The 26,296-nt window shown below is 46.6% G+C and overlaps 1 protein-coding gene across 1 annotated transcript in view; it reads right to left on the minus strand.

Annotated features, from left to right (window-relative positions):
- LIPC (lipase C, hepatic type) overlaps positions 1-26,296 on the minus strand; it is a 155,334-nt gene that overhangs the window by 34,531 nt on the left and 94,507 nt on the right. The window lies entirely within an intron of this gene.

Raw genomic sequence — 26,296 nt, forward strand, 5'->3', positions numbered from 1 at the left:
TTTTTTTTTTTTTTTTTTTTTTTTTTTTTTTTTTTTTTTTTTTTTTTTTTTTCCTCCCCTCCCCTCCCCTCCCCTCCCCTTCTCCTCTCCTCTTCTTTTCTTTTCTTTCCCCCAATGTGGGGCTTGCACTCATGACCCTGAGATCAAGACCTGAGCTGAGATCAAGAGTCAGACACTTAACCAACTGAACCACCCAGGCACCCCCTGCCCCAAACTTTCTGCTTATTCCACTGCAATTCTGGTTAGAATTAGAGTGATTTTTTTTAAGTCTTTCAAAAAGTCTGATTATGAAAGAGTGTGTCATTCAGAAAAGTTTTCCATTTGTACTGGAATCCTCTGGGGATAATGGTGCTTACTTCCCTAAAGTGGTTCCAAGGTCATGGGCACATTCTGCCCTGAACAGATTCAAGATAGGGTGACCAACTGTCCTGTCAAAACGGGATGATTTGGCCACTCTAGTTCAAGGGCAATGGAATGAGTAAGTAGAGAGAGAAAAGATGATAAAATTTTCCATCCCTGTTGATGATTATTCTGAGAGTTATTATCCAACATCCAGTATGTGACATACCTTTCTGCCTGGTCTTTCCCCCTGTGGTCCCCTGGCCTGACACGCTCTGCAGTGTTTTATTTGCCTGGCTAACATCATTCTTTCTCCAAATCTAAATTCAATCTTCATTTCCTCAGCGAAAATGTCTCTGAGTTTCCTCACTTGGTCACATCTCCCTATTATTTGTTCTCTTAGGTGATTTCACAGTTGCAATTTTCTATTTGAAGAGACATTACATAAATATCTAGCTCCCCTATTTGGTGGTAAGCTCCATGAAAGCAGGACCTAGGTCTGGTTTTGCTCACATTAAAACTTTAGTCAGTGCAGCAAGGGGCTGTGGCGTCAGGCACCCGGACTGGGAGCCATGTGGTTGGGGTTCGAGGTCCATTTCTAGCACTTATGACTCATGTGACCTTGGGCAAATTACTTCACCTTATGTGTCTGAATTTTCTATCATATCATCTGTAAGGTGGAGATTATAATAGTACTTACCTTAGAGAATTATCATGAAGATTTGTTGAGTTAGTATTGATAAATTCTGTAATAGTGCCAGGTATGCGGGATGTGCTATGTAAACACTCACTATTATGATAGTTTGCCATAAAAAATTTGTTGGAAGGGTGAAAATTATCTTGAAATGGAGCACCCACTTAAATTTAGAACCCACAAAAATTCTAGAAGAAAACAGGAGAAAATCTTCATGACATCGAGGAGAGCAAAATTTTTTTTAGGACACCAAGAGCACAAATCATGAAAGAAAAATTAGAAAAATTAAATACATCTGATCTTTGAAAGATTCCATGATGTAAATGAAAGGCCAAGCCAGATTGAGAGAAAATATGTATATCTGACAAAGGACTTTTATCCAGAATATATAAAGAACACTTACACCTCAAGTATAAAAAGACAAACAACCCAATTATAAAATAGGCAAGAGATTTAAACAGCTACTTCTTATAAAAAGATATACAAATAGTGCATAAGCACATGAAAAGATGCTCACCATCATTATTCAGGAGAAAAATGCAAATTTAAACCTCAAGGAGATACCAACTGTCCCACTCTATAATGTCTAAAATGAGAAAGACTGACAGCACCAGGTGCAGGTGAGGATGTAGGAGAGCTAGAACTTGCCATGTATGGCTGGCCGGATTGCAAAACACTGCAGCCACTTTGCAAAATTGTTTGGCAATTTCTTACCAAGGTAAATGTATCATAAGGCTCAGCAAGCCCCAGCTTCGGAGCTCACCCAAGAGAAATGCAAACGTATGTCCATGCAAAGATGCAAGTGTTTACGGCAGCTTTCTTCACAATAGCCCCAAACTATTAACGCAAATGGCCATCAACTGGTAAATGAGTAAATACTTACAGGGACTAGACCATCATGGAATAGCACTCAGCAATGAGAGGGAACAAATGTCTGATACATGCAAGCATGGAGAATGGATGAATCTAAAACGCATCACACTAAGTGAAAGAGGCCCAACTTGGAAGGTTGCATATGCTGTCATTCCATTTATATGACATTCTGAAGAAGGCCAAACTCGCGAAAGTGAGCAGCCCAGTGCTTTCCGGGGCCAGGGCATGGACAAGGCAAAAGGGCAACTTGTGGAGGGATTGAAATGTTCCGTATCTCGATGATGGTAATGGTCCCTCAGATGTACATTTAAAAAAATGGTTGCAAAAAACCCTACAACCATGGTTTCTCCACATCAGTCAGGGTTCAAGCCCGGGGACTATAAGCTGAACGGCAGGCTTTCTGTGTTGTGACTTGTGCAGGGTGGAGCTGGCCTGAGAGCAAGATTTTTTTTCCTAAGATTTTATTTATTTATTTGAGAAAGAGTGATTGAGAGAGAGTGAGAGCGCACACAAGTAGCGGGAGGGGCAGAGGGGGAAGCAGACTCCCTGCTGAGCGGGGAGACTGATGTGGGGCCTGATCCCAGGACTCTGGGATCATGACCAGAGCCAAAGGCAGACACTTAACCGACTGAGCCACCCAGGCTCCCCCAGAGCAGGAGATTTCTGAGTCCTCTGGGGGTTGGCGTCAATTGGCAGGGAGGGCTCCTGCCCTGACTCTGAACCAAATAAGATCAGTCTGGGACAGGCCCAGCCCTCCAAGACCTCGGGGACACTTGGCATACCTGGAAGGCCCTTCCAAGATCCTCTGGGCCAAGGATGAGCCGTGGTGCCTGGGGATGCTGTGCTTGGGAAAGCAAATCATCTGGCCAGAGGCTTAGGGGTGAAAGGGACCCAGAGACTGTGCAGTGTCCTGGCATCCAGCCTGGTTACTGCCTGCTTTTAATTCTGTTTCTATGCATCACCGACAATCTGCATTTGTTGAGGATTAATTCATTTTCCTGCTTTTATTAAATAAGGATCCAGAGAACACCATCCGTCTACTCTTCTAATCCTCTGGAGAGAATCAGTGTTACCACAACAAGCAGATAGAATTCCAGCAAAAAGCAAAGAAACTCGACATTTAGTTGTGTTGTTCCTTACAACTTGTTTGAATATAGCTCAGTGATGCCTTTTGCCCACGCCCAACCATTATTCCCTAGGGACCAGGGACCTCTTATTGGTAATAATAATCTAGTCCAATTTCCTCATTTTACAGGTGAAACTGGGACCCAGAGAGGCCAACTGACAGGCCCCAAACCGGGCATCTGGTTAAATGGCAGAATCAAAAGAACTCAGCTCCCCCAAACATTCAAGCCAGCGTCTTCTTACTCTGCGGCAGGAGAGAGTCCCAATCCATATCCCTGCCAGGTTTTGGGGACTCTGTTCCTGTCACTGGTGTCAAACTCAGAGAGCTCATATACTGTGCCTCACAAAGGCTGATCCCTCCAAGTAAGGCCCCTGGATGTCAAAGATGGAGTGAGGCTTGAGTTATGGAGAAGAGTTGCTGGGGCATGCCTATGGGGAATGGCCCCAAACAACTGAGGTGACCAGAGTACAAAAACTACAAGTCCCATGATGCCCTCAAACACCTGCCAGAGCTCTTGTCTGACAGCCTCATCTTCAGAATATATTTATATATATATACATATATATATATATTATTTTTTTTTAAAGTAATTTCTATGCCCAGTGTGGGCTTGAACTCACAACCCTGAGATCAAGGGTCACGTGCTCCACCAGCTGAGCCGGCCGGGTGCCCCTGGACTAGATGTCTTTTCCTTCTGTCACAGAGGTAGCACTAGAATTCTCACACAGCCGAGGGGCTATGATGTTGGTGTCTGGCCAGAGTCAGGTGGGGGGATGCTGCCCGGGAGCTGGACAGTCACAGGTCCTTCCACAGCTCTTGGAATGGTGGATCTTGGTTTAAGATCAGGTTGCCAAGTGCTATTTTAATAGATTAAGTGAATAATGTTCTTGTTGCAAAGTTTTATTTAGATGCATGACTGTTGCCTAGCTCCTGACTTCGGTCTTCATTTCCCCTTATCCCTCTGTCTTTGACGTGACCTACACAATCACTGATGACAGGAACAGAACAAGAGGTGGGGGCAGAGGACCTTAACTCTAATTATGGGGCTTAGGGTGTTGTCAGATGGTATCCCGGTCAAGGGCTCTAGGAGTACTCGGGTCTTACCCCAGCCCAAAGCCACCTACCTCACGGAGACAAGCACACTGGGAGTGATGGTGGGCAGGGATCCCGTGTCTCTTCAGTGGAGACTCAGCCAGTCTCTTCGTCTGGCTCTGCCTCTGTGCACTACCGAGAGCTGTACAAGTGGCCAACTTCTGCGTTTACTCTGTGCAGACGCTCTGCTCAGCCTTCTAATACTTTATCTTACTTCGTGCCGGCTGAGGTCCCTCTGCTTCTCAGCTCCCTAGAAAGGGCAGACTCAGGATGGCTTTTCCAAACAGACCTTGGCCCAGGAGTTTGAATGGAAAAAGAGAGCACCAATCCTTCTGGTCTACTTTGGCTTCCCAGCGGCACAGCTTCAGTGCTGGTCTTAAGTTGGGGGTACTCTGTTTACTCTTGTTTATTTGTTCATTCTTCTCTTTATCACTTCCCGAGTGCCTTCTCTGTGCCAGGCATTTTCCCACAAAGGAAGGTCTCTTTCAGCTCAGTCGTTTCTGCAGCAAGTATCAGGTGTTTGTCCCTATTCTTTATAAAAGATATTTGTTGCTCAAAAGCAGAGTAAGAGCAGAAAACAAAATTCAGAAAAATATACTTCCATTCTCATCATCCTAATGGATTGAACTTTTATTTCCCCATGTTTCTCTTCTGTATCCAGAAGCAAATATATTTTTCATGTAACTGCACAAATATAATTATTTGAAATATAATCATTTCACATTTCTATAATAAACATCTCTTCATATTCCTACAGTGTTCTTACTCCTCATTTTTAAAGGCTGAGTAATATTCCACGGAGGGGATATTTCATGATTCAGGTATCCATTCCCCTATCTGGGACAAGCAGTATGTTTCCAGTTTTTTACCTTTATAAGCAGAGCTGCAATGAACTTCAAGCAGCGAGCTTTTCTGTTCAGAGAATTATTTCCACTAGGATGAACGACCTGGCGTGGGATCACTTGTTTAAATGGTGAGATCATTTTGCTGACATGGGAGTTGAAGCAATTTTACGAGGAAAACCCCCATAGAGTATCAGCCACAATTATTACCAACCCAGAGAACCCCGTAAGACCCTGAATGTTCTCATTAAAGGTGATGATGGGGGACAGGGGAGTGAGTGGAATCGGCGAGGCAGGATAAAAGGCTGTTTATGTGGCTATCATTAACTTTTTACTAGCAACTCAAACACCTTATTTTATCCAGTCCTCATGACACCACTATCAGTAGGTGCTATTCCAAAAGGAAATGTGGGTCTCAGCGTGGTAAGTGTCTTGACCGAGGTCACACAGGATTTAGCTGAGCTGGGCCCTGTGTGGAGGGTGGCTCCCTTGTGGTCCTGGAGGTTCGGCACCCGCCCAGACCCACAAGCACCCTTTGCGAGGCCTTCAGTACCCACAGGACAGTTGCTGACCACGAGGTCGTTGAAATCAGCCTTAGAGTTGTGCTCCGTGGTCATGAGTGTGGTGATGTTGAACTGCATTTAGGTGGCAACTTTGAAGAGGGTCCAGAGCCTGAAGTGGAGACATTTCACATGAGGCAAGCAACTGAACACGTTCTCTTTTGGGTCCACTGCATCTGCTTTTGTAGACGGCGTGGCGTTAGACACTCAGAATTGTGTCACTTGTATTTGGCTCTTGGTGTGACTGTGTGTTCGCAGATCTCTGTGTTTCCTGTTCACTTGTCCTCGTTGACCTTAAGCAAGTCATTTAACTTTCTGGGCCTCAGTTTCCTCATCTGGAAAATGAGTAGTTGGGAACAGCCGGCTCTGCGGTCTCCGTGGTGGTACAGTGAGACGTCCTTGGCTCCTTTAGTCACCTGGACCAGGATTCTAGACCTGGCTTTTCTCCCTTTTTACCTCTGGAAAACTGAGGGGTTAGGAGAAGATCCCAGGGTCCCTCTGGGTCTAGGATGTGTGAGTCCCAAGACTGTCCCATCTCTGAGTTGCAATGAGGAAAAGATGCTAGAGAGAAGTATTTGTGAAGTCAGGTTTCAAAAAGCAAAGTGAGAGTTGGAGCAGTGTAACCTGGGGGTTCCTGGCTCTGTGTCCCCCAGAAATGCTCCCCTCTCCTGTGCTAGAAGCTGATGCTTTGCAAAGGTAAATACTTGCAGCACAAGGAAAGCACTAAGCATTAACTTGGCCAAACAACCGCAAGATTACTCTTTAAGGCAAAAGTAAACCATGGGTGGGGAATGTGAGCTGACACACGTGCAGGGACTTGGGGTCCACCTGATGAGGAAATGAGCCAGACCCCACCCCTGAGTCTCCTTGGGGCTTCCCTGTGCTGTGGCCCAGGACTGAGAAGGCCATTGGGTATGATCTTAGAGATGACGAACCAGCATTCGTTCATGTCACCACACGCCGAGTGAGCACTTACTATGTGGCAGGGATGGTGCTTAACAGTGCAGATATAACCGTGAAGAAGACAGACCATGCTTTCAAGAAGCTTTTGGTGGAAGTACATAAGTAGACAATGGTTATACAGCTTGATAAGCGTTTTGATGGTAGAAGAATAGAGGAGGCATCTGCTCAGGCAGCCAGAGGAATCCCATGGATAGGGAGTGTCACCAGTTCCCCAGCTCATCTTGGGGATTCCGATCAAGAGGTGGTCCTGTGGAGAGAGAAGGACTATGGAATGTGGAAGAAAAATGGGCCCATGTGTGGCCAGTGTGGTCACCTCTATACTTCTAGAACTTGAGGTCATGGCTGTAGCCTGTACCCCGGGCCCTTCAGATTTTCTGAGACTGCATCTCCTTCGAGACGCCCCAGGCCCTGGGGTCTGCAGCACAGCTGTTCCCATCACCTGTGGGTTCATTTCCTGATGAAGAAATAAGGAGTGGTTCAGTGGTTGGCCCAAGGCCAACAGCTGGCTAAAAAAATCAAACCAGGCCCAGAATCCCATTTCTCTGCCTCTTCCTCTGTATGTCTAGGTTCTGAGACTGCCAGACCTTTTTGGCCCTGTGCTTTTACCCTTGTTTCACTTTCCCTACGATATTCTTCTGCACCCCTGTCCTCCCCTCACTGCCTGTGTCTGGGCATGTCTGACTGCTCCATGTCAGACCCTGTCAGACCATGGACATGTACCCAACAATTTCTGGGGCACCGTGGGAAACAATGGTGGAGGCAGAGTAGTGTGGAGGGAGGGGCATTGGTTTTAGGCAGTTGACCCTGCGTTTGAGTCTCTATCAGTTATCAGTTGTGTTATCTTGAAAAGTCCACTTCACCTGTGGGAGCTTTCCTTTCTTTCTCTTGAATGCCATCCCAAATCTCCATGTCACAGGGCTGTTGTGAGGACTAGATGAGACTCGCTGAAATGTTTACTGTAGACATTCAATACACAGCTTCTCTCTCCTTTCAAAGCTTACCTCAGATCTCTTCCATCTCATGACTTGACCCAACAGAGTTCCTTCCAGATACTTGTTGGTTTATATTCGCAGAGATTTTTGCCAGCCTATTTAGCACCTTACTGTGAGTTCTGTTTACTTCTTTTAGGCAGCATGTCACATGTTTTGGCAAGGATGCTGAGACTTTGTGCCAAAAAGAGGCCCCTCTTTGGAGTGAGTTAAACGTGTAAAGAGCCTCCCACATGCTTGGAATATGGCAAGTTCTCAATGAATGGAGGTGGTTATTGTGCGGTGTTGGTGGTAACAGAAGTAGTGATTGGTGTTTGCTATTACATCTTTCTCTTCGAGGGTTCCTTCCACACCCTGTTGTCAATACATTATGAACAGACAGCATATCAGATAGGATGATTCTTCATGTCTCAGTGATATGGGATCACTTTCATTTCAAAAGGTCAAATGGACCAGAAGGTCAGTGTTAAGAATCTGCAGGGTACATCCCCTAGGAAGACATAGGTCTCATACTTGGCTTTTCTCCAACACATCTGCCTCAAATAGGTGCATGGACATACCTTACTGAGACTATCCCGGGAGGAGAGTGCCTCTGTTTTGTTTGGGGAGTGAGCTGTGCTTGGCTTTTTCTCTGGCTGGAAGCCCACCGTTATAGGCTGGCCTCCTTGTAGGAGAGAGAATGCAATACAGCAATGAAGCAAGGAGAGAGCCCAAGTGACAGAGCTCGGTTTGTTAATAATGGCCAAGAAGACCACAAAAGAAAAAATAAAGAACTATGAAGGAAGGCTCTCCTTACTAGATAATAAAACCTACCATAAAAATTCAATAATGCCAACTATGTGTACTGGTGCACGGACAGATAGACCCAAGAATCAGAGCAGAGATCCAGAACACCTAAATACATGTAGGAATTCAGTATGTGATAGCAGTGGCCTCTCAAATCAGTGGGGTAAAGATGGGCTTTTAAATAAATAGTTTTGAGAGAGCTGGCAAAAGATAGAAAGATATAAAAGTTGGAACCATACCTCACACCATATACCAGAAAAACTCCTGATGGATCAAATTTTTAAATGAGACAATGAAAACCATAAAATGAGTAGGAGAAAATTTAAGCAAATTCCTTTATAACCTTGTGAGCAATGATCCTCTGTGACTCAAAATTCAGAATCTGTAAAAAATTATTAAGTTAGGGGTGCCTAGGTGGCTCAGTTGTTAAGTGTCTGCCTTTGGCTCAGGGCGTGATCCCAGGGTGCTGGGATCAAGCCCCACATCAGGCTCCCTGCTCCCTGCTCCGCTGGGAGAGCCTGCTCCTTCCTCTCCCACTCCCCCTGCTTGTGTGTTCCCTCTCTCGCTGGCTGTCTCTCTGTCAAAGAAATAAATAAAATCTAAAAAAAAAAAAAATTAAGTTAGACTGTGTTGAAACAAACAAAAACCTTGTGCGTGGCCAACTCAGTAAATAAAATAAAAATATCATTAACAAAGTCAAAATATGAATAACAGAAAGAGAAAATAATTGCAACTAGTAACATAAAAGGCTTATCTCCCTCATATATAAAGAGTGCCTAGAAATCAAGAAGAAAAAGACTAGAAACCCATAGAAAAATAGGCTGAGATCAGAAAGGGGCATTTCACAGGAAAGGAATATAACCCATTCTTAACCTAAGAAGAAGAAAAGTAGAAATTAAAATTATACTGAGACACAGGTCTTTCCTGTTGGGTTGGTAAACATTAAAGAACTTGATCACACACCTCAATGGTGAGGTTAGCAGGAATGCAAAACGGTGTAATGATAAAGGGGGATTTGGTAACAACCGTGAAAGTTACAAATGCACTTGCCCTTTACCCAGCATTCCCTTCCTGGAAATTTACCCTGTGGCTGTATCAGCACACATATGAAGTCGCTGTAGTACTGTCTGTAATTGTAAGATCCTGGAAACATCCCACGTGTCCATCTGGAGACCAGATAACCAAACTGGGACAAGTCCCTCAGTGGAATACCATGCAGCTGTGTTGAACAAACACTGTGGACTGATTGAGAAGATATCTAGAATGGATTGTGTTGTGACAAAAGTCAAGTAAGAATGACGTCTAGAGCGTGATCTCTTTTGTGGGAAAGTGGGAGATAAATAAATAAATGCACGTTTGCTTTTATCTGCATAAAGACACATTGGAAAGATCCGGGAGAAATTAGTAAAGAGGTGGTTACCCACAGTGGGAGCCAGGGAGATGAAATGGATGAAGACACGAGGGGAGAGGCAAGACTTTGCAAATCTATCCATTTTATACTCGTCATCTGAGCCAGGTGAATGTCTTACTTCTTCCAAAATCGTCTTAAACAACACAGAGCCTAGCTTCTTGTTTCCTGTGTGCACCTGCATGAAGTGCCATTTGTCTGGATGATCTGTATCTATCGCTAGAGCCCTCCCGGGCCCCAGAAGGCTCTGGAAGCCGACCTCTCACTGCCTGATGGGGGCCGCAAGTTTCCACCAGCCTCATCTGTCTTCCTTGACCTACACCTCTCCACCTGGCCAGGCATGTACCTCTCCTGCCTCTAGCCATGCTTCGCTGACCTTGGCCCCAGGGGCCGTTGACTTCAGCTGTTGAATAGATAGGTCAGGAGGTCAGAATCCTTCCCATGTGACCTAAAAGAGTAAAGGTGACCCTGAAGGGAACTTGCCAAGTAGCCAGCTTCCTCTCTGGGAGAACGGAGTCAGGCAGATGGCAGTGCGGGGAGCTATGGGCAGCCAAGGTGTGAGGAATTCTACAGAAGGAAGCTGGCTTGGAGCTTGGAAGCCGGGCAGCGAGGGCTGTGTCAGGGCCCAGTGGCGCCCACTCACCAGCTCGGCTTCGGAAGGGGCGGAGGGAGGGAGAGGAGAGCACATGCTTCTCCGTCAGGAAGCTTCTGCCCGGGGCCTTTCCGAGACTGGCACTTCCTCGGCAGCCAGTCCATCTGGGCTGGTGCTCACGGAGCGCTGGGAGCGAGGATATTTTAGATGTGTCAAAAGTGATGAATGTTGGAAAGTGCCATCGGCATCTCTGGGAACTCACAGTTCATACTGGCAGCGGAGATGTGCCAGGCCCTTTGGAAGGAATTGAACTCTGGAGGAAATTGGCGAGTCTTTAAAACAGGCAGCTCCTGCTCGCCGTCCCAGAGGGAGGTGGCCGAGAGGTGCGCTCTGCACGTGGTCAGAGCACCACGAAGTCAGTGAAGGTGTGGCCGGATGTGGCAGTGCCCGAGGTCTTGGCAGAGAGAAGGGGCATTCATTCGGGAGCAAGGGCATATCAAACATGAGTGGGCGCTGGGGGGCCCGGGGCTGGAGGCGGCACCGGGGTTGTGCGGCCAGGCCAGAGCGGGGGCCACAGCCAGAGCCAGTCAGAGGCTGGAGGCGAGCCCAGGCCTTGGCCCAGAGTGAGGCTGGAACAAGGCTCCAGTGTGCCTGGATTTGAAAACACCCCAGGGAATGTGTTACTAGAATTCAGCATCTGCCCCGAAGATAATGCATTCTAAGAGGAGTCTGCCTTGTTTGGCTCGCGGTGTCCCTCGTTCTCTGCTTCTGCAGGGAGGTGGCGCACCCCAGGTCCTTGGGAGCTGGGGGCAAGGCGGCCGAGGTGGTGGCTGGTCTGGAGGAGGGAGGGTGGAATCACCCCATGGGGGGCTAGGGTAGGGCGAGTAGGCCGCTGTAGGCTGGTCACAGGGGAGGAAAGGCGTGAGGAGTCCAGATGGGGGCACTGGGGTTCCAGCCGAGGTGGCAATACAGGACCCGGCCGGGCCAGGATTCCGCAGAAGGACAAACGGGGGCAGGGAGTTGGGGATGGGTGGAGAAGCTGCCATCAGCTCCACCTGCCTGTGGTGTTCTAAGGACAACTCTCTTTCTGACCAAACCCTTTGCTGTTTCCGCCAAGCACTCCGCCGCCAGGAGAGAGAGAGAAGGAGAGCGCGGTCACAGTCATCTTTGTCTGTCATCACCAAGGCTTGGCCTTCTTTCTAACCCGCTCGACTTGAGGGCTGCACTGGTCTTTCCACACTTCTCTGTCCACTCCTCCCCATCCTGCCAGACACTCTGACACTCTGCTCCAGCCAGAGCCATGGGAGCTCCCTGCTCGCCCTCTCTTGCCTCTGTGACTTTGGTCTTCCAGTTCCCTTCACCAGTTCTCACTCCCCTTCCTACACTCAGCCTTCAGCTTGAAGGAACAAGAACGCGTCCTTCAGGAACCTTCTGACAGCTGGTCAGGTGAAAAGCCCCTTCTATGAGCTCCCCGGGCCCCTGTGCCGATCTTGGGGAAGGGATTCTTTGTCTCTTTTCGGGCTTCGCAACTAGGCCCTACGGTGTGTCTTATGCCTCCACGTGGTCCCAGCCCCTAGCCTGAGGCTGGCACAGAGGTGGGTTATTTGCTGGATTGAATTAACAGGATCATTTCATTTTCCTGCTCTTCCCCAGGAGAGTTGTCACAATGAGCCCATATTGAGAGGAAGGGAAGGGTAGAGGCAGGACCCTGCACTGTCACTTCTAATACTTTCAGTCCCCTTCGGTGTTATGAGCTGATAGACTGCTAACAGCGATCCCTGGCTTGGTCTGATCTCTAGGAATGGGCTGGAAAAAAGGCACTAATAGGTAAGAAGAAAGTTGCAGACATTCTTTGGAATCATGGGTGGTCCTTTGTCCTCACCTCCAAGTCCTCCAGACCCTGAGCCCATCTCCTTCCCTCTCCTCCCTTCCTCTGTAATTCCTCCTTCTCTTTCAAACCTTACATTCAGTTCTTAAAAACTGCTTTTGTGCAGGCTTTTCTGATCTGAAACTGTTTGTTGTGACATTAATAGGGATGATGGGGAAAACATTATTTTGTGGTCAAATAAATTTGAGAAATTATATTGAGCAACATTAATCAGGATTCCTGTTGGCCAGGCAGAGACGCTAAACTGCTACTTACTGTGCATTGAATCTCTAGCAGGGGCAAATGAAAGCAGTGGTTCTCAAACACAATTACTTTGGAACAGACACCCCTGCCCCCCACATTCCTTTGTGTGGCCCTGCGTTTCTGGGACTGATATCTCATGGGACACACTTGAGGAAATCCTGTTGGAGGACAGACAGTTTTCCATTATGTGTGCATCCTGGTAGAGCTGTGTTCACACTCATCTGTGTGTGTGTGTCTTGATTGCCGAGCTGGCATTAGCTGCTGTAATGAAGACAAGACGTTATGTGTGGGGCACAGGCCTGGGCACTTAGAGACAGGCAAGATGTTGTAGGTGGTGAAGCAGGAATGAGAGGACCGTGTGAAAACTGGTGCAATCATTGTGGTCATATCCTTGTTAGCCAGAGATGACTGCTCTCTTCACTTTTGTTGCATATTTCCTTACAGTCTTTTCCCATGCAGATCTATGGCATACAGGATTTTATTTATGGGGTTTTTTTTTGAAGTACGGAGGTCTGTTGATTAAAATTTGTGGGATGAATAGAAATGGGGCCACTTTAGAACAGCATTTTAGCTGGCTCGGAAATGATCTTTAAAAAAAAAAACAAACAAAAAAACATAACTTGAATTGTTTTCAAATTGTGCTTCTGGGATCTCAAGCCTAAAGGATCTGGGGGCTGTTGTGGGGATGGGAAAGGCATGCAGAAGTGAAAAGGGAAGGTTCCTGACTGCCCACCTCCCTTTCAATCCAAACAACATTGCCTTCAGGTTTCAACATTTTCTGCTTGAGATTTTGTTTGTAAGAAGGTTTCCGTGGATGACATAGGTTTAAAACCCCACAAATCTAAACCAGTCACTTAATGGGTGAAAACGAAACAAAAACCGTGGTGCAGAAAACAAACACACGTTAATCAATCCCACATCTGGATACTGAATCTAGAACTCGGGTTTGCCAATACACCACTGAATGCTTTTTCTACACGCTCTTGCATTTGCTTATTTCCTTCTGACGCAGTTTCCAAAGGGAAGAATAAGAGGCAGCAAGGAGCACATAGCAGCAAAGATACCGTGCTAACTCCACCGAGAAACAGTTGGGGGAAAGGTTCAGAGCAATCCCATCTGCTCCTCGTTTCATCTGTTTCACTGCGGTCCTTCTTAGGCTGGGCCTTGAGATGTAAAGAAATGTATGCTCACAGCAAGGGCTGCTTCTGCCAAGAATAACTCATAAGCAGACACAGTACAATACCCCAGTCTCCAGTGAAATGAACTGTTTAATCAAAACTGCTGTGTTCTGTAAATATCCAGTCTATTGATGAAGAGCTCTGCAAATAGGGGCAGCTCCTGAGCAAGCCTCCTGAGAGAATTCGGGAGGAACGAAAGAAGACAGAGAATAATGGCAGACGTGCCTGTCTTGATCACTGGTGGGGGGGGGTACCTACGGAAGTGGGGGCTGGGTCGGGCTATCATGTATGTACCATGTGCAACAGTCTGCATTCGGTGCGGTGGTGGGGTGGGACAGAGGGGACAACAGAGGTGTTCAGAAGCTCCTCTCTCAAATCCTTCGCTTTGCCTGGCTGGTTGCAACCTGGTCCTTTCGATGACAATGACGTTAATACTGTGCACTTGCTGGGCCCTGCTCAATTCACTAACCTCTCACGAGACACTCGAGGCAGCCAGAGTCATCTCTGGTTTGGTTCCAGAGTTGACATTTTTTTTTAAGGTGATGAAGCTTATTTATTTGCATGAAGTATAACTTATGCCCAGTAAGGTGCACAAATCCTCAATGTATATGTTTATAACCAGTGTAGGCACCACCCAGAGCAAGTCAGAGAACATTTCTATTCCCAGAAGGTTCCCCCAAGCCTGTGTCCAAGGAATACCACCAAGATGTAATTGTTATTGTGATTTCCCTCACCAGATACTAGTATTGGCTGTTCTTGAACGTCGGGTAGGTGGGTTCATACAGCAGCACGTGCTCTTTTGTGCGTGGCCCCTCTCCCTCAATAGTATGTGAGGTGCATTCATGTCGTGGCATGTACAGAACTTGCATCTCAGCTACTGGGTCGTACTGCCTTTTGTCAAGTTAACGAACTCCATGTTGCCTTCTGGAAATGTCTCCTTGGAAAGTGGTTTGGGTCACGCAGGGTTGGCTGAGCCTGAAGGGGTGGGGTGAGAACACAAAAGGTAAAGTTCAGGGCAGCGCCAAGAGGAGAGGCTTCTAGATAAACTCCCAGGTGCTGAGCAGTTGCTGCCCCTCACTCCTGAGTTCCCTGGTCCTAGGCTCACTGGCAGAAGCACAAGCTTCTCTTTTGCTTTTGTGTTTCTCTTTTTACAGAATGAATTTATCACGGCCACCTCCTCAAACATGCTGGTGGCATTCTCAGGCATTTAGGGCAGTGGTTTTCAACGGAGGGTCCATCTTGTCCTCCCTCTCCCGCTGGGGCCATTTGACAATATGGTGGCCAATTAGAGATATTTTTGCTTGTCAAGACTGGGGCAGAGGTTGCTACTTGCATCTAGTAGGTGGAGGCCAGGAATACTGCAAAATATCCCACAATGCTCAGGGCAGCAACACCCTCCACCCCCTTCCAAATTATACAGCTCAAAACGTAAATGGAGCTGCTGTCAAGAAGCCTTGGTCTAAGGTCAACACTGAATCTGGAGGTTGTTCCCTTTTCTGATGCAGGAAGAGAAATAAACTGGGCATAATGGAAAAAGCTCTTGACTTAGAAAACCCCTAGAAGTTCAAGGCCCTCCTCTGCCAACCAACTAGCCATTTGACCTTGTTCAAATCACTTAACCTCTGTGAGGCTCGCTTCCCTTGTCTTTTGCTGGGAGCTGTGCCGCCTGCCTCTCCTACTTACAGACTTGTCAGGATCAAGTGAGAATGTCAATGAAATTGCTTTGAAATGCTTACTTGTTATTATTTTATTTGACTGTGACAGCAAAGCAAGTGTATATGGGTGTTCTTGTGTCTAATGTCAGTGCAAGAACATTTCCAGCGGGATTTCTGTTTCCCTGTGTTCAGTTTCCAGGGCCATAGCCTCATTCTCACACGTGTGTAGGGAAGGAGCTCATCTACAAAGGCTGTTTCCTGGAACTGTGGGCAGGGCTTCCAATGTCCCTGCAATTCTCTGAGGTTGTGGTTCTCAACACAGGAACTTGCAATCTTCAAATTCCCTTTTTGTTTTTTTTTTTTTTTTTTAAAGATTTTTTATTTATTTATTTGACAGAGATAGAGACAGCCAGCGAGAGAGGGAACACAAGCAGGGGGAGTGGGAGAGGAAGAAGCAGGCTCATAGCAGAGGAGCCTGATGTGGGGCTCGATCCCATAACGCCGGGATAACGCCCTGAGCCGAAGGCAGACGCTTAACCGCTGTGCCACCCAGGCGCCCCTCAAATTCCCTTTTGAATTCTTGTGAGATGCCCCAAAGGCATTTGCTTCAGAAAAGCAAGGTATTTTTAGTGCTGAATCTTGGGTTCGATGTTGTCACACAAGGGGCTGAGGGCTCTAGGCCATCGTGGGTGAGGATATGGAATGTTATGACAATGTTTGACCACATGTTGTTCTACTTCAGTGTGTCACACCATGGAGAGTAGACGGGGGTACAACACTCTGTGAGAAAGAGGTAAGGGTCCCGTGCTGTGCAAAGCTGCTGTCAATAAACGTTAGGCATTTATTAGAACATTGGAGAATTTTGCTTTGTGAGTCAGTAAGAGAATGGAGTAGTAACAGTTCTATTCAGCAGTAAACAGTTCTATTCAAATACAACGTTGAAGGGAGACTCAGTGTGGTAATGACTAGTGTGGAATGTGAACAGCTGGGCATCATATTGTAATTATTAATAATATAAGCAATGTTGTTTGGAATCTTAATGCCGAATAAGGGACAGGCAGGGCTAGGTAGGGAGAGGTAGGTAGGGGGCTACGGGATTGGGCTCACAGAAATCCCCAAAGTGCTGAGGTGCAAGGAAATCAAAGAAAGGGAACAAACCAGACCGCCCTGCCTTAGGCATGTGTGTGTGTGTGTGGGGGGGGGTTGTCTTTTTTTCTGACAGTCACCTGTGACCAACACAGAATAACCAGACCCTAAAAAGAAGTAAGCCATTAAAGATGTTATCACCAGTCCTTACTCAAGCCAAGACATCATAAGAATGATAAGGCCACAAGCTCCCTGGTCAGTTCTAAATGCCAGTGGAGACCCACACTGGCAACCCTGTCGGGACCCCTCTCACACCTGAGAGCTTTTTCCGTATCTTCATTTAATAAAACTCTATCGCTTTACTCACCGCCCTTTGTCCGTGCGAGTCATCCTTCAACTCTGTGAGACAAGAACCTCGCCTTCCTGCTTTACTACAACTTTGTGATGGGTTGACTCTTTCTGAGTGAGCCCCCTCAAATTCTAGTATTCAAAAGTGCATAGCAGAGGACTTCTGCTTCCAGCCAAGATGGGAGAAGAATATTCAGATTTATCTTCTCACCTTAAACAACTGGACAAAATATAAGAAACAAGTTATCAAAGATTTGGCAATAAGCAGCCTAGGACAATGAACTTGAGAAAGGGGAAGCAAAAGAGCAGAGCTCTACTGTTGCCCCGGTTTGGCAGCTGCAGGGTGTTTCCAGAGGATGGGCCCCTCCTCGAGTGGGAGAGACAGAGCTGGGAGTCTCGCTCTGGGCAGCCTGAGCTTACACAGAAGAGGGCTGGGGAGGAGAGAGCCCCGGAGGTCTGCGGAGGGTCCCCTTGAGTTTTCAGCTGATAGAGATGAGCACAGACATATGAGGTTGGGGAAAGAACGAGAAAGGAGCAGAGGAACAATCCCCAGTCATTCATAGGGCTGGGAAGAGTTTGTGTTTTCATCAGCAGAGTGAAAAAACCTTGTAAACATAGGGCATGGACTAGAATACTCAAAAAGTTATCACTTGGGAGCAGGGCAAGTTAGTCCTAGACTAGACGTTGCCCTGCTCCCACCTTAGAAAAGTCTTAAAGCAACCCTCAAAAGGATCAAATGATTCTCATCTACTTTCACTGCAGCCCAGAATAAAGCTAAACAATATTCAAGAGACTGCAAGGCTATCCTGCACCAGTGACTTAAAATTCATACTGTCTTGTACGTAGCAGAAAATTACCAGGTACGCAAAGAAGCAGGAAAATACAACCTAGAAGGAGGAGAAAAATCAATGAACTGAAACCAACCCTGATGGTGGAGAACAGAGGAGTTTTAGGGCAGTGAAACGACTCTGCAGGGTACTGTAACGGTGGATACCTGTCCTTATACATTCGTCAAACCCAGAGAATGTACAATGCCGAGAGTGAACCCTGATGTAAACGGTGGGCTTTGGGTGATAATGGTGTGTCACGTAGGTTCATCGATTGTACGAATGTACCAGTTTGGTGGGGGATGTTGCTAGCGGAAGAGGTTGTGCATAGGTAGGGGCGGGGGCATATGAGAACTCTCTCATGCCTCTCCATTCTGCTGTAACCTAAAAGTGCTCTAAAAAATAATGTTTATAGGGGAGCCCCGGTAGCTCAGTCGGTTAGGTGTCTGACTCTTGATTTCGGCTCAGGCTGTGATCTCAGGGTTCATGAGATCGAGCCCTGCATCTGGCTCTGTGCTGAGTGTGGAGTCTGCTTAAGATTCTCTCTCCCTCTCCCTCTGCGCCCCCTCTCTCTTTAAACTAAACCAAACTAAGCTAAACTAAACTAAACTAAACTAGTTTATTAATTTAAAAAAAGTACTGATATGTGATGGTCAGATAAAGATTACAGCCCCATGCCCACACTTTTGAGAGCATATGGAGAAGAGAAAGAGGACTGGAAGCTTCGTGATGATGCTAAGCTGGACTTAGAAAAAGAGGCCCACGTTCCAGAAAACACTGAAGACATGATTTTCCCCAGAAAACGTGTCCCCTTTGCTCTGCGTCCCCAACTCAGTGAATGACACCCCCAGGTACCCTTGATTCTTACATCTTTCGAACCCCACATTCAGCTAGTTCCTAAATCCCACTGATTTTGTCCCCGAAATGCCTCTCAGTTTGCTTCTTTTCCTCCGGTTCTAATCCAGGCCCTCCAAACCTCTCACAAACTCACTATCGGACATTGCAAATGTCATGTTATCCCTCTGGGTCTGGGTGTGCCCCTCTACAAAATAAAAGGATTGCCTAATGGCCTCCAGAGGGCCTTTGCGCTTCTAAAGTCTGGGCTTCAGGGATGTTTTAGAACTTGTATATACAGAGACCTCTTTTATTTCACACTAAGGAAGCTAGATTCGGACGTGGTTATATCTAGAAAGGAGCAAGTTATAAGTTATACATGTGCCCTGCACAAAGTATTTGCTGAATAAATAAATGAGAGTTTAAAGCAAAATGAAACCAAAAACAAGCAAAACGCCTACCAAACCCAAATTATTATACTCAGCAGAGCAGGCTTCCGTTTGGGGTAGGCTGGGTGATGACTCTCCCCCAAGGACGGCCACCTCCTTATCCCCAGAGCCTGTGAATTTTATCTTACATGGCAAAAAGGATTTTGCAGATGTGATAAAGTTGAGAATCTGGAGATGGGGAGATTATCCTGGATTATCTGGGTGGGCTCGATCTAGTTGCACGGGTCCTCGTAAGAGAGAGGCTGCAGACTTTGAAGATGTCAGAAGGGGACCTGAACCAAGGAGCACGGGTAGCGTGTAGAAACTGAAGGAGACAGGAATTGGATTTTCTCTCTGAGCCTCCCGAGGAAACACAGCCCTGTCGATACCGTGATTTTAGGACTTCTGACTTCGAGAACTGCGAGGTAATAACTTGTATTATTTTAAGCCACTAAACGGGTAGTGATCTGTTGCAGAAGCAATAGGAAAGTAATACACAGTCCTTGTTTCCCTATTAACTTCTTATATTTACTGGAAAGATATTTAACCTTTCTGGGCCTCTGTTTCACTTTCAGCCCAAAAAGATTAGAACTATATCTCCTCCATGAGGCAAACAAGAAATGAAATAGTACATAAGACTAGTCGAAATAATAGAAACACTACTCATAATGCCAGCACTACCAGCACTGACGTGACTTCTCATGTGGTGCGAATGCCTTCCTGACATTATTTCATTCAAACTCCTCAACAATCTTAGGAAGTAGAGCTCCTTCCCCACCTTTAAGTAGATGGAAACCCGAGACTTGGGAAGGTCAAGGAAACTTGCCCAGGCTCACACCACTAACAGTGGGAGGAGCTGGAATTCGCTCCCAGGTCTGTCTGGCTGCACACAGGTGCTCGTTCATTTTGTTCTTCTGGCAGTTATACATTTTCTGTAAGTGGGGACCATGATGATGGTGATGATGGTGATTACTGTGCCACTGTCATTCTTCCCTCCTCACTCCTCTTTCCTGCACCAACGTCTGATTGCTCCGCTCATCGTATTCCAGCTTGTCGGCGGCTTGTCACAGAAGTGATTGAGACGCTACTAAGTCAGCATGACGACCTTCCGGCTGGGCGAGGTTGGCAAAGGCTGGGCACATGTTTGTTTCCCCGAGAGTGAATGGCTCTGAGGTTTGGAAATGGGGGCGCCCCTCCCACCATGCCCAAGAGAGACACAGTTGCGCATGGTGAGGAGAGCGCTCGCTGTGTGGGTGAGAAGACAGGGCACAGATGCCAACTGCCTCGGGAGTCTCTCCAGACTGCGGAGTGGCACAAGAGTGAACCACGGGGGCTTCCTGGAGGGGGCTGTGCGTTTTGAGCGCCTCGCATTTTTCTTTTTATAAAACATGCGAATCGCAGCCAGCTTTCCAATCCTCTTCCTCTTCGTTCATTTACCTGCTTCCTCTTCCTTTTTCTTTCCCTCACCTTTGATTTTTCACGCTTCCCCCCATTGTTCTGAGATCTGTTTGTTTTTAAGGGGTTGGCTTGGCTAGTAGGAATCAGGGCCACAGGGGCCGACTCGGCAGGACCTGTGCGGTTTGCTTTGAAGGCTGTTGAGAATATTTGGATTAATCACATTCATTCTAATATTTCCCCTCGTTTCTGATCATCAAAGAGCTCAGAAAGGTTTGAGCTGGTGCAGAATTGCTCCTAGTTTGTCCTTGGGAGCAAGTGTCTGGAACAGGGTCGATCTAAAAATGTTTTCTGAGTGAAGCCCTGTTAATGGGGCAGGCTGCAAATTCACATCAAGGGAGTGTCATCTTTCAAAACAGCTTCTTGGCAGAACGGGATGTGGAATTTCAGAGAAATCTGAATCGGCTAAGCTTCCATTAAATGAACTCCTTGATTCCAGGCTGTGCCAAGTGGAATCTGGGGGCTGCGGGCTGTGAAAAATTGACATCTTCAGTGGCAGGATGCCTCAGAAAGGTCAGACGTCCTTTGGGATGAAACAGTCATCAGTTTGAAGGAGGGTTTTTTTTTTTTCCTTCCCCTTTTCTGTGCTCCTCTGCGTTTCCTTTTCTATGTACTTTTTTTTTTTTTTTGGACTTTTGTTTTGTTTTGGTTGATGTGTTTTGTTTAGTTTAGTTGGATGGAGGTCAAAGATGGAACGTTTGCAGTGGGGGCTGAAGGATGCTTATGGAATGAGCCTCATTGTGATGGGCTCTCTTCTCCTCACATTGACTGTAAGCTCTCTGAGGACAGGGGCCACGATTTCATCTTTCACCCCCCCACCCCCAGCCTTGTACCCTGCACAGCTGACCCTCAGCCCATGTTTGGTGACTTACTCCGGGACACATGCATCTGCTATGGCTCCAGCTACACAACCAGGCCACTCGAAGATACGACGGGATAGGTCCTAGACTCCATCTGCCTTCTTCATAGACTGTTGGATCTAGAAAAGTCACGCCTATGGCCTTCAATCCTTGTGGCTTTTCCAGGCTGTGTGGCTTCTGATCCTTCACTCACCTTCCTTCTCTGGCTTCTCTCCTGGCTCCAAGGCCCTGTCCTCATTTTTCACATCTATCCCTGCCTCTCACTTAGATGGCCTTTTCTCTCTTAGAAAGCAAAATGAAACAAATCAAAAAAGCCTAATCCAAACATTCTTTAATTCAAAAAGGAATACATGTTCACTGTAAGAAACTTAAAAAATAGAGAAAGACACCAGAAGTATAAAGAAAAATAACTGAAATGACCTGTAATCCCATCATCAGAGATAACCATTATACTTATGGCTTCTTTCTAGTTTTTAAAATGGGACGTGTCTGCATGTATGTGTGCATAAACATATATGTATTTCTAATTTATAGTCCTGATTTTACAACTTACTATTTTGTCTTGGACATTTCCCCATGACATCCGTAATTGGCTTCAACAGCCACAGACAACTCCAGTGTGTGGCTGTACCAGAATTCTTTGGCCAATTTTCTGCTGTTGTGATCTAAGTTATAACTCTGTTTTTTTTCCCCCAAATGTCAACAACACTGTGATGCAAGTTCTGTTTATGGGCCTCTTTCTACATCCCAGATGAATATCTTTTTGAATGAATTCCTGGAAGTGGAATTACTAGGTTAAGTGACCTGAACATGTAAGACCCTTAATACATAATGTCACTGTCTGTTCGCCCCACCCTAGCTCTTACTGCTCTTACTCATGCAAACCACCAGCAGATTGTGCTTGTGGCCACAGTGGGTCCTGCCTGTCACAAGTCACACCTGTCCTTTCCCCATGGGAACCTACCCCTTGGGGGGATGGTATTTATCATTCATGTTCCTGTAGCATCTGCCATCCCCACTGGAGAGCCCCAGGGCAGGTGCAAGGAGATGAGTTATTGCCTCCATTTCCTTGAGTCCGTGCCGTGCATTTAATAAGGATTCGGATACTTTCCTTTCATCACACACCCTCCCCTGGGACCATGAAGGAATGAAGGAATTCGGGGTTGGGGGGGAACTGAGGATACCTTTGAGGTGGATCAACTGCTGGGAAGTCTCAGCTGGGAACATGCTGGAATGACATACGAATGTGGATGGTCATAGAATTCCTGTTTTGCACCATTTCTTTCTTTTCTTTCTTTTTTTTAAAAAATATTTTATTTATTTATTTGACAGAGAGAGAGACAGCAAGAGAGGGAACACAAGCAGAGGGAGTGGGAGAGGAAGAAGCAGGCTCCCAGCAGAGCACGGAGCCTGATGTGGGGCTCGATCCCGGAATGCCGGGATTGCTCTTTGAGCCGAAGGCAGATGCTTAACAACTGAGCCACCCAGGTGCCCCTGTTTTGCACCATTTCATGTATCGCAGAAGGACTACAGGAGGATGGGGAGTCAGGAGTCCTGGGTTCTAGTTTTGATTCTGCGGGCATTAGCTGAGTGACCTTGGGGGTCCCTGAACCAATTCAAGCCCCCTCCCCATCTGTAAAGTATGCATCGTAATCATGCCTTCCAGATGTGGTAGTCGAGATGCTGAGACGAGATGTTGTGTGTCAGTACTGTGTCACCTGCAGGGAAGTGCTATTGTCCGCACTTGGACTGCATCTGAAACCTTCCTAGCCGTGTGTCATTCTCACGAGTTTCAGGACACCGTCTGTGGGCCTTTGGGCCACTGAGTTTGGATCTGCCTGGTGTAGGTCATCGGAAACTGGCATAAAGGAGGACATCCATTGTCTTAGTATAGTGATTTCTGCAGACTTGGAGTTTTCTAGTAGGGAGCTGCAGTCCCAGACCCGGCCCCCCAGGGCCTTGTGACCTGTGCTGACTCGTGTAACCTCCTCAAAGCCTCAGCTTCCTCATCTATGAGCTGAGTGACGGCCCGAAGGGGACAGAAGGCACCTCGCGCTCTGGAGGGTGTGGCCAGATGGCCTGCAGAGGCAGGCGCAAGTTGGAAAACAGAAGAACAATGGAAGAAGCTACTATTTGTTGAGTGCCTACTATGTGCCAGGGGTTTTATTGATATCCTCTCATGGAGTCTTTGATTCATTCATTCATCTCTTCGTACATATAATACAGAGAGAACGAAAAGCAAATACGTATATGAAGTTATGTGCAAGGCTAGAAACTAGGAATGAAACAGGATATGAAATAGACAAGGTTAAGGCTCGTGACCTTCTAACCACTTTATATGAAAGGAGCATTTTGTAAAATCTCGAGCACAGCACCTGGTGCATGGAGGGTTCTGTTTTCTATTGGTCTACACGCCCGTAGATTAAAGAAGCACAGGGAAGTTTTTCTGCAGCTGGGACAGTGAGGAGCCTCAGGGCAACCTGTGGGGCATCGTCTTTCTCCATGGGAACGATGCTGGGAAAGAGACAGTCTTCCCTATGAGAACTGCTCTCTCTGCTGTGGAGGAGCCCCCACAAGCCGCGGATGAGCGGGGGGCCGGGGCTGCGGGAGGTCACGCAACCAGAGCTCCGAGGGCGGCTCCTGTCCCTCAGCTTGGGTCGGGCCTCTCGCCATTCGTGGGGAACGCGGAGGGCCAGGCACTTCGCAAAGACATTTCATTCAATCCCCCAGCAGCCTCGCATGGGAGGCTCTAGCACCTCACTTTGACAGATGGAGGAGGGCAGGCTCGGAGGCTTGCTCAGTGTCCTCGGCCAGCCAGGGGGAACACGTGGATTTGAAATCAGGCCTGTCTGGCTCCAGGAGAACCCTAACGGCGAGCCGTCATGGGGGTACCCTATGGTTGGAGTAGGTGCTATTCCTTGGAGGACAGCGGCGTCAATCTCTTTGGGGATGAACACCGAGTTGGTGAATTAGCCAGGAACTTCCTAGCTCCTTGTTTCTCTTTGGATGCTCTTTTGGCCATTTTCTTACTTCTTTTCTCCCGCCACAGAGGCGGAGTCCCCTTAGAGAAAACGTGCTGTAACAACAGTGCCCGGAGTTGAGGGCCCAGCTTAGAGTGCAAACCCTGCCTCGGTATAAAGAGCCCACGCACAACTCCACACTAACACTTGGGGAGGGAACACTAGTGCGTAGCCTGAGAAGAGGTGTGGAGTAGCCGGAACCCTTTATGAGGAGATACAATTGACCCTAAGAAGGAGAGATATAGTAACTACACAGACTGGTACAAAGGTGGGGAATGGTGGGAAAGAACAGCCCATACCCTTTTAACTGGGAGGGTTTAGCAGATCAAAGTACAGGACACCCAGTTATATATGAATTGCAGATAAATAGTGGGCATTTATTTAGTATAAGTATTTCCCATACAATACTGGGGACACATTTATATCAAAATGTATTCATTATTTATCTGCAATTCCAATTTAATTGGATGTTTTATATTTTATCTGGCAACCCCAGTTTAACATCTCTCCTGGCTTCTTTACTTTTGAGGTTGCATGACCTACTTAAGAAAATGAAAGAGCCCCGAGTTGGGCTGTTAGTCTTTGCTCTGACCAGCTGGGAGGTCTTGGGCAAGTCACTTGTCTTGCCCAAGCTTCACTTTCCTTGCCTGTCAATGAAGCTTAGTATGTGCATCATAGATGTTGTAAAAAGAATAGCATCAGAATAAAAGGATTAGCTATTGAAAGCGAGTCCTGGAGGGGCAACCTAGGTGTTTGAATATAAGTAAAATAATATAGCAGGCATGTTGGCTATGGGAAACTAACTAGTTTACTTATCAGTAGACTGATGAATTTGAGGTTAACTTGCTTCTAAACTCCTGGAAATCTCTTGACCCAAACTATCCATTGGTTTGAAGGAATTTGTGGCATTTTTGCAAAATACATGGTTGCGAATAATGCCAAGACAAGGCATAGGACAATGCCAGAGAATAACACGCTCAAGCTGAAGAGGGCAGAAATGTGAGCTTTGTCTTACCTGAATTGGGTATGCATTCCCCTCCCCTCATAATTATTTACTATTGAATTTCTTTGTGGGCGGTGATGCCAACGGGCATTGCCTTTACCAGAATAATTAGACTATCTTAGACTCTACCTATTTCTCAGGATGAAGTATAATAAATACTTCTGTAATTTCCAAATTATTTTTATTACGATGCTTCCTATATGTCAGGTTAGCTATGTGCAGGATTTGCTTGTGGCCTCACGAGGTTGTTACGAGCTTCTAAGCACACCAGGACCTTATAACCAGTGATAAAATCCTCCCAGAACACAGAACACTTTCCCACCTCAGGGCTTTTGCACTAGCTGTGCCCTTTGCCTGGAATGCTCTGCTGGCTCTTTGCAGGGCTGGCTTCTCCTCAACTTCACCTTCTCAGGGAGGCTTTCCTTTTTTTCTTTTTTCTTTTCTAAAGATTTTATTCATTTATTTGACAGAGATAGCCAGTGAGAGAGGGAACACAAGCAGGGGGAGTGGGAGAGGAAGAAGCAGGCTCCCAGCAGAGGAGCCTGATGTGGGGTTCGATCCCAGAACGCTGGGATCACGCCCTGAGCCAAAGGCAGATGCTTAACGACTGCACCACCCAGGCACCCCATGGGAGGCCTTTCTTGATCTCTCTGTATAAACTAAGTTGTTCTGTTATTCCCTATTAGCATTTTGCTGATTGTTTCATAATGTTTTTCAAGACCTGGAATGATTTTGTTTTGTTTACTTGTTTATTACAGTATTTCATGGAGCCTAACATGCCATGGTTAGTATGATACAGCATTGCTTTAGATACCACTAAAAAGGAAAAAAGAAGGCTACAAATTAAGCTGTGACATGACACCTTAATGATAGTCCTGTGTCATGCATGGCTTGGTCACAGTAGCCTCTCATTGCTTTCAGATTTCTTTCATCTATTTTGGGGGTTTGGCCGTTTCTTTCTGCCAGTTGCTTTGGTTAGAGTGTAACGGACAATCCTTTTGCACATGCATCAGTAAGGCACCGTTCCATATGCTGTGATTATCTTCCCATAAACCACTTGTTTGTTACTTTGTAAAAAATTATGGGAGAGCTGTCATTTCTCCAATAATAAATGTCAAATGTATGCCTTCACACCGTCTCCATGCCTTTTTACGTGCAAATCATAGGTTAGTCTTTTCAAAAACATTTTAACTGGCAATGAAGCTTG

Source organism: Ailuropoda melanoleuca, chromosome 5 (genome assembly GCF_002007445.2).
Source record: "Ailuropoda melanoleuca isolate Jingjing chromosome 5, ASM200744v2, whole genome shotgun sequence".
NCBI classification, from domain to species: domain Eukaryota; kingdom Metazoa; phylum Chordata; class Mammalia; order Carnivora; family Ursidae; genus Ailuropoda; species Ailuropoda melanoleuca.